Here is an 8,071-nt window from a genome sequence, read left to right on the forward strand (position 1 = left end):
GGTGAGGCTGCACCTCAAGTACTGTGTTCAGTTTTGGGCCCCTCCCTACAAGAAGGATGTTGAGGTGCTGGAGGATGTCCAGAGAAGGACAATGAAGCTGGTGAGGGGTCTGGAGAACAAGTCTTAATGAGGAGCAGCTGAGGGAACTGGGGTTGTTCATTCTGGAGGAGAGGAGGCTGAGGGGAGACCTTATTGCTCTCTACAACTACCTGAAAGGGGGTTGTGGCAAGGTGGGTGTTGGTCTCTTTTCCCAAATAACTAGCGACAGAACAAGAGGAAATGGCCTCAAGTTGTGTCAGGGGAGGTTTAGATTGGGTATTAGGAAAAATTTCTCCACTGTGAGAGTGGTCAAGCATTGGAACAGGCTGCCCAGGGAGGTGGAGGAGTCACCATCTCTGGAAGTGTTCAAAAAACCTGTGGACGTGGCACTTTGGGACATGGTTTAGTGGGCTTGGTGGTGTTGGCCTGGTGGTGGGACTTGATCTTGAAGGTCTTTTCCCACCTTAATAATTCTGTGATTCTGTGATATATAAAGAACAAGGTATATTGAGCTATTTATTAATGATGTGTGAAAGACGATGTCCCTGCCCATGGCAGGGGGGTTGGACTAGACCATATTCAAATGTCCCTTCCAACCCAAACCACTGTGTGATTCTATAATAGTAGTCCATATGATTTATTGCTAATTAGAGGAGTCCTCTTACAGATTTCCAAGTCAGCTGGCAAATTAAGTGTGCAAAGTAAGCAGTAAAACTTCAGAGAGTTGCATGGAAGAATAAACATGATGGGCTCCTTTGTCATTTTGTAAAAAGCATGGGAAGGGCAACAGGAGAGAAGAAATCTTTCTGCAGTAATAAATCTCAAACTGTACTGTGAGTTGTAACTAATACAGAAAAATTGCCTGTGTGGTCTTTGATTCCTAAGACTGAAATAGTTCAAAATTTCTACCCAAGACAGGCAGAATCCTAATACTCTCCACAGAAGCTCTGTCTCCTGTTTTTTTTCTACCTTTTACTTACCTGCTATGCTTTGTTGCATCTTTCACTTAGGTAGCACTTCTTGGTAAAGGATTTTTCCAGAGAAAAATATTCTCTGTGCATGCTTCAGATGAAGAGTTGGAGCCCTGCTCCCCTCCTTAGTGTTCAGGTCACCCCAGTAATGTGCTGCATGACAGGCAGTCTGGTAGTTACCCTTGCTACTGGAAATTACTTCTCTCCTGTCCCTGCAGTGCTAACTCCAATCTCACCTCTGCAGCTGAAATTGGGGCAGGCTTTTCCCCGAATCCTAGAACATTTGACATTGGAAGGGTGCTGCGGAGATTGTATGATCTGACCCCCTGCTCAAAGCAGAATGTCAGGTAGAGCAGGTTGCCCTGGACTATGTACATTTGGGTTTGGTCTCCAAGGAATGGAGGCCAAACCACTTGTTCTCCAGTGTGCCCTGGTGCCTGGGAGTATTCCTCTCCAGGTGCAGGACTTGGCATTTCCCTGTGTTGACCTGCATGAGATGCTGTGGGCCCATTTCTCCAGCCTGTTGAGATGCCTCTGGACAGCAGCATGACCCTATGGTGTACCAGCCGCTCCTCTCAGCTTTGTATCACCTGCAAACTTGCTGAGGATGTGCTCTGTCCCATCAACCAGGTCATAGATGTGGATGTTGAAAAGGACTGGCCTCAGTACCGATTCCTGGGGTACTCTGCTACTTACTAGCCTCCAACTGGACTTTGTGCCAGCCTTCTGGGCATGGCTGGTCAGTCCGTTGTAGTCCACCTCATTGTCCACATGCCAAGCCTGTGCTTTATCTGCTTGTCAATGAAGATATTATGACAGACAGTGTCAGAAGCCTTCCTAAAGTCAAGGTAGGCAATATCTGCTGCTCCTCCCCATATCCACTGGTCACCTCATCATAGCAGGCTGTCAGTTTTGGATCCTTAAGGATTTGCAAGTGACCCCTTTGTAAATCCATGCTGACTACTCCCGGTTACCTTCTTGGGCTGGAAATGGTTTTCAGGAGTGGTTGGTCCATCACCTTGCCAGGGCCTGTAGTTCCCTGGGTCCTCCTTCCTGCCCTTCTTGGAGATCGGAGTGACATTTGCTTTCCTCGAGTCCTTGCACACCTCTCCCAGTCTCCAGGTCCTTCCAGCAATAGCTGCCAGCAGCCAGCTCCTCAGCACTCCCAGCTGCCTCCCATTGGGACCAACACATGTAACTTGTGTCCAGTTTAAGTGTGCCCTAACCTGGACACTGTTACCTGCTGGGTATTGAAGGGGGCAGAGGGGCTGAGGAATTACAGTAACATCACAATAAAATCGTAATATAATCACACAATAATGTGTAAGGTACACCAGGCTATGGAAATAAGCAAGGTACAAGCATTTACTCACAAAATCTAAGACAGACAATAAGGTTAGAACTTCATCAGAAAAGTAGTAATAACATCAAAAACACTCGATTAAATTTTTTTGAAGTTTTACTCAAAAGAGATTTTTCTATCCAGCTGACATTTTGTCTCGACCATGTAGCTGTTGGAATCCAGCCGCCTTGCTTGTCCTGGTGTATCAGGCTGCCCCTGCGCAGAAGAGCCATTTGGGAGCCGCGGCCTTTGGCAGGTTTCCCAGGCACCTCACAGTTCTTCTGTCCTCAACTTACAGTTTCCTTCCTGTGAAGGGAAGCGCGGATGGCCAGGGTTCCTCGGAGATACAAGGGTTTCTTTGACTGGCTAAATAATGACTCCTTGTCTCAATGGAGTGATAAAATCCTTTCTTTCTCTTTCCCTGTTACTCGTTTGTGTGTGTGCACTTCAGATTGCAGCGTCAATCTGACAGACAAAGCCTAATGGCCTAATTAAATTGCGTTAAAAATTGAGGGAAGATTAGATAAAAATATGAGTGGATTGCATTGTATTTGGGGCAGAGTGTGCAATAGCAAACTGTGAAAAAGTTGCAAAAGGCTCTGGAGAGCAAGCCAAATCAGTTAATAAAAAAAAAAAAAAGACACCTGCTCAGTTTGATCTTCCTTAACTTGTTGCTGAGCAGGATTTTGTAGAGATGAGAGGTGCCCTTGGTGTGTCACTGTATTCCTTTCTTCAAGGGTGAAGTGAATTTGCATACCGTTCTGTTGTACCAGAAAATGCCCTGAGCTCCAATTTAATTTGTAGTGAGGTTAAAATGTTCTGTCAGGCAGCCTGCTGCTGTGGTTCCTAACAGGGGTAGAGAATTCCAGGTAACCTCTTGGAAGGGCTCTCGGGGAAAGCGTTAGCATTTCCCAGCTCTTTATCCAACTGCATTTGCTAATGCGCTGCTTTAGTTTGCTGTACTTTGATTACAAAAGTATGTTTTCAAGGAAGTTGTGTCCCTCTCAACTCCTCAACCTGAAGCATATTTATTTCCTGAAAATGTTTTCCATTGAATTAGGTTTTAATGAAAACTGCTGGTGGCTTACATACCCTCAGAACTGAAGATGGCTTTCTGCAACACCGTCATCATGTGCAAATGCTGCTCTTGAGTTGGAATTACGGGGACCATTGGGGTGACAATATAATCATGCTGTCACTCAGTAGAGTACTTCACAGTGGTTGTGACTTTTGTGATGTAATGTTTCCTTTGTGCTTGGTTATCAGTCTCGTTGTGTTATTTTTGTGCTTAACACATGTTCTTTTTTTCTTCCTTGCTGTCTGTGCTCTTGGGCACGAGAATGATGGTGTTACCCAATAAAATTGTAATTAAATCTGTGGAGAGGGGTGAACTCATCACTCTCACTTAAGATGTATTCTTTCTGCTTGTAGACCAGTCTGCCCTGTGAGCTGGAGGGAATGGGGCCATTTGAAATGATGGGAGCAGGACAAGCATGGAGGTACTGTGTCCCCCACCAGCACCTCGAACTGGAAGACGCATCAGAAGAATCTGAATACAACGTCTGCTTGCGACCTTCAAAGATGCCTCTTCCCATATGAGGAGATGAGTTAGAGCTTCGGTGATGTTAACACTCCCGAGCTTCCGGCAGAGAAGGCGCTACCTAGCGTGAGGTGAAGTTGTGCAGTTCGTAGTAAAGCTGATGTTGGCCAATTTTGATGTGTTAACTGAGGCCTTGCCACCCTTTTTATCTAGACTGAAGTGAAAGCAGATTTTCCTTCTGGATCTCCAATACTAGTGCTGGGAAATGGTGTTGGTTAAAGTTTGTACATGCTACAACAGGAGTCAGAGTAAATGATACATTAATAGATTGCTCCTTGGTTAAATGATTGGTTTTGGGCTTAAAAAAAGCCTTTAGATTTAAATTAAATGAGAAAAAAAATATTTCCGAGCATTAAAATATGTGACAAAAGATACGAAAGGCTGTTTTTTGTATTTAAAGAAAAAAGAATAGTGTGGATTGTGTTTAAGTTGCAGTAGAGTTTAAAAGATCACAGAAGTATTAGTTACCTAGAGAAAATTGTATGAGCCAGCAACAGCTGAAAAGGGCTGGAAGGAAATCTTAAGCACTGGGGAGATGAAAGCTGCAGTGAGATGTTGCTGTCCATGCAGTAAAGGAGCCCAGTAAAGCGATGAAAAAGAAGAAACCATGAGTGGAGTGAATAATGAGAAATTAATTTTGATGCAATTACATTTTAACATTGCACTGTAATATATCACCAGGGTTTTTTCAGGGTTTCTGTGTATTATAAAACTGTTTCAAATTAATTGATGAATAACAGGATGTTTATTTTCTATTTCCTGAAATCAGCAAGGCAGTGGATGTGAATCGAGGGCCTGATGGGAACCTCGCTGAGCTCAAACAAGACAAATGCGAAGTTCTACAGCGGGTCCCATTGCGCAGCCTGGGCTCGAGACACCTTTGTAGCGGCTGATCGCTTGTCCCAAGGGACAAGTGAAGATGAAGGTGTCCAGCCCCACCCCGGGCTCCATGAGAAGAGCGCAGCTGAGCAGTGGCAAGCAAAGCCAATCTTTCCTCTGTTCGGTGCTTCTGAGACTGCAGCTGGAACACTGTGACTGGTTCTGGGCTCCTGAAGACAAGATACGGATGGGAACAAGTCCAGTGGAGGCCACCAAGATAACCAGGAGATTAGAGCACAGGAGCCATTGGGACAGTCAAGTGGGGTTTGCTCAGTCTGGAAAACAGGGGCTAGGAAAGATGGAGCCAGGCTCATCTCAGAGGTGCACAGTAATGAGGAAGTCTTGTATAATGTTCAGTGTGTGTAAATGTTGCATCATACTGCTAATAAAAACCATGCAAGTCAGTACTGTCTTGCTGTGCTTAATTGGAGTCCCCACAGTGTGGAACCATTGGGAGTTCCTGGTAACCCTTCTGCCTCAGGAAGGGTGAACTGGTTCTAGGGGCTTGGGTGGGGTGGTGCTCATGGGTGGTTTAGGGATCTTCATCGTGCTGCTCACAGAAATATGAACTGTTGAGTATTAAGGACAGTAAAGCTGAGAGATCCAGGAAAGCAAGGGAAATTTCAAATGCTTGCACATCTGCCACCCAAACTTTTCCAGACAGGATGTCACAACTAGCTTGGTAAAGCCTTTTCAAAAACAAGTGATAAACATGTTTAAGTACAACTGTTGGAGGCTGGGGCTCTGGCTGTTGCTGTCTATGGCAGCAATGGCAGCTTTTCCTGCGTAACAGGGAATTCCACTCAGTAACTGAAACAGGATTGTGTTCAGTGTAAGACATGCAACTGCTGTAACAAGCCTAACTGGGCTTGTCTTTCCCCAAATTCACATTGTCTCCCCTTGGCTACTGAAAGTCTGTACAAGTAACAGCTCCAGGGAACAAGACTTGTCAGAAAGGGAGGTTTGTCACACAGTCACAGTGTCACCACATGGGTAATGTTCTCCAGCTCTGGTTGAAAACTTCTGTGCTGCTGGAACATGCCCAAACAGCTGTGATGAATCCAGCTTTAGAGCAGGCAGTGGGCTCCTGGGAATGGTGATGATGTCTTCAGCTCCCATACACGGGGGTAAGGTTGCCTTAAAAGCAGAACTGTGCCTGCTGTCAGTTGAGAGTGGCATGCACATGAGAGGACCTAGGCCATGGTAAGATCTGACCCTTCTACTACAGATGAGTCTGTACCAATAGTAACTAATCTTAGAGTTACTACACCCCAAATCACATAGGAAATATTACAGAAATTCTTGGGAAAGAAATCTGTTGTAGCAGTCCTACACAACAGTTAAGACTTTGTGGAGAAACAGCTGACAAACAGAACCATCTTCTGCCTGGTGCCTTCCTCCTGGCTGTTCTACTTCAGGTGTTCAAGATTTAGGACACCTTATTTTAACATTACTGCTCCCTCAGTCCTGCTCAAATTTGCATTCTGTGCTGTCTTTTGTCTGCTTTTAGTATTTTTTTTCCTACCCCTTGTCTCTGCCTTTCACTCAGCCATTTAAGGACAGGTGCAGAATCTGAAAAATATTTTCCCTGTTTATATGGGGGATAGATAGAAAAGCAGAGGAATTTTCAGGAGTCAGGATTCAGGGATGCAGTGCATGCCCATGCTGCACCAGTAGCTTAGAAAAATGTGGCAGCTATAGTTCTCTCACATTCTTAAAAGGCAAGACTCCACTAGAGCTCCACATTCTCACAAAACTAAAGACCTTGCATGAATTCCTATGGCAGTGCTGTCTCAGCTCCCATCCTATGGGGTGGCTGCTACTCTGAAAGATGAACCTAAAGGAAGATTTATTCTGGCTGTTTCCCAGTACAGCATGGGAAGGCAAAGCCTGAGAATAGAACTGTAGCAGGTTACAGATAGGCAGAACATTTTAGGAGGGCTCTCAGGCACTCTGGGCAATTGGACCTGGCCAAGATGGCAGCTGCACTCTGTGCTGTCTCTTCCATCTATTGAAACAGCTTTCTTCCACCTAGGCTGATCAAAAACCATCTCATTTTTGAGAAAGGAGGGCACAGGGGACCTGTGCCAAAGTGAGCTGCATCACCCACCAACCTTCAGTATCTGTGAAAAGCCAGTGATGAGGTAGCAGCGACAGGTGATGAACCCAAGCCTTCAGTACAAAGTACTGCCCCTGCAGTTGATAGTAACAGCAGCTGCTTAGCCTTGCTGATGGAGAGCAGCAGGAAGAAACTGAGCAAGTACTTCAAAGGTGTTTCTCCACAGTACCTAGAGAATTGTTTTTTATTATAGCTACTTTCTCTTCATCACCAAAACCTTTTTCTTAGCAACTGGATAAAAAAAAATATAATAAAATCAGACAAAAAGCAGCTTCAAACATCTTTTCATATGCCTTTTATGCATCTTCAGTAGGATTTTGAATTTATATCGCCAACTAAAAGAGAAAGATGGCTGCAAAGTCCATCCCTCAATAAAAGCATGAACCCAGATTTTATTCCCATGTCCTGTAAAACTCCTCCCTCTCTCCCAAATGCCTCGAGGGAAAACACAAACAAAACCCAACCCCCCCCAACCAAAACAAACCCCCAAAATCAACAGCCTTTGACAAACTACTTGCCATGTCAACTCTTGGAGCATTTCCAGACATCTCTAAGTTAAGTTAGACTGTACAACAGTTTCCCAACAGCATCTACATGATATGGATATCTGTTCAAAACCTTTTTGTCCCCACCTCAAACAGCCCGAACATTTACCGTTCACTGACAGGTGCTGTACAGAGCTCACCACACACGCACTGTACTGCTATGCATACAATGCCGGCGTAACTGAGGGAGGCATAGCCACATGCGTGAAAACGGTCACTCCAACCTAACGAAATGTGACTGCACCCTTTCCTTTGTCCGCTTCCAGTGTTGTGCACGGTGACTAAAAAGAAATACAGCTACAGCAAGTCCCGAGTGCTGGCAGTGACATACCCAATTCTTAGCCACATTTCAGGTGTTCACACTTGGCAAAATGAGGTATCTATCTAGCACATTTCCAAGAGGTGGAGGTACCAAGTCTGCTCCAAACCCAGACATGTTAACATCCCATCAATACTGTTTGCAAAAAGACAGGCAACTATCCTAAATCAACACAGAAATGAGTATTTGTACGTCATGTTGCTGTTCTACTTTTCTATAGCTTAAATGTGACATTCCACAAAATGGAAATAATGCGG

The sequence above is a fragment of the Phaethon aethereus genome (assembly GCF_964289735.1).
Source record: "Phaethon aethereus genome assembly, chromosome: 1".
Lineage (NCBI taxonomy): Eukaryota > Metazoa > Chordata > Aves > Phaethontiformes > Phaethontidae > Phaethon > Phaethon aethereus.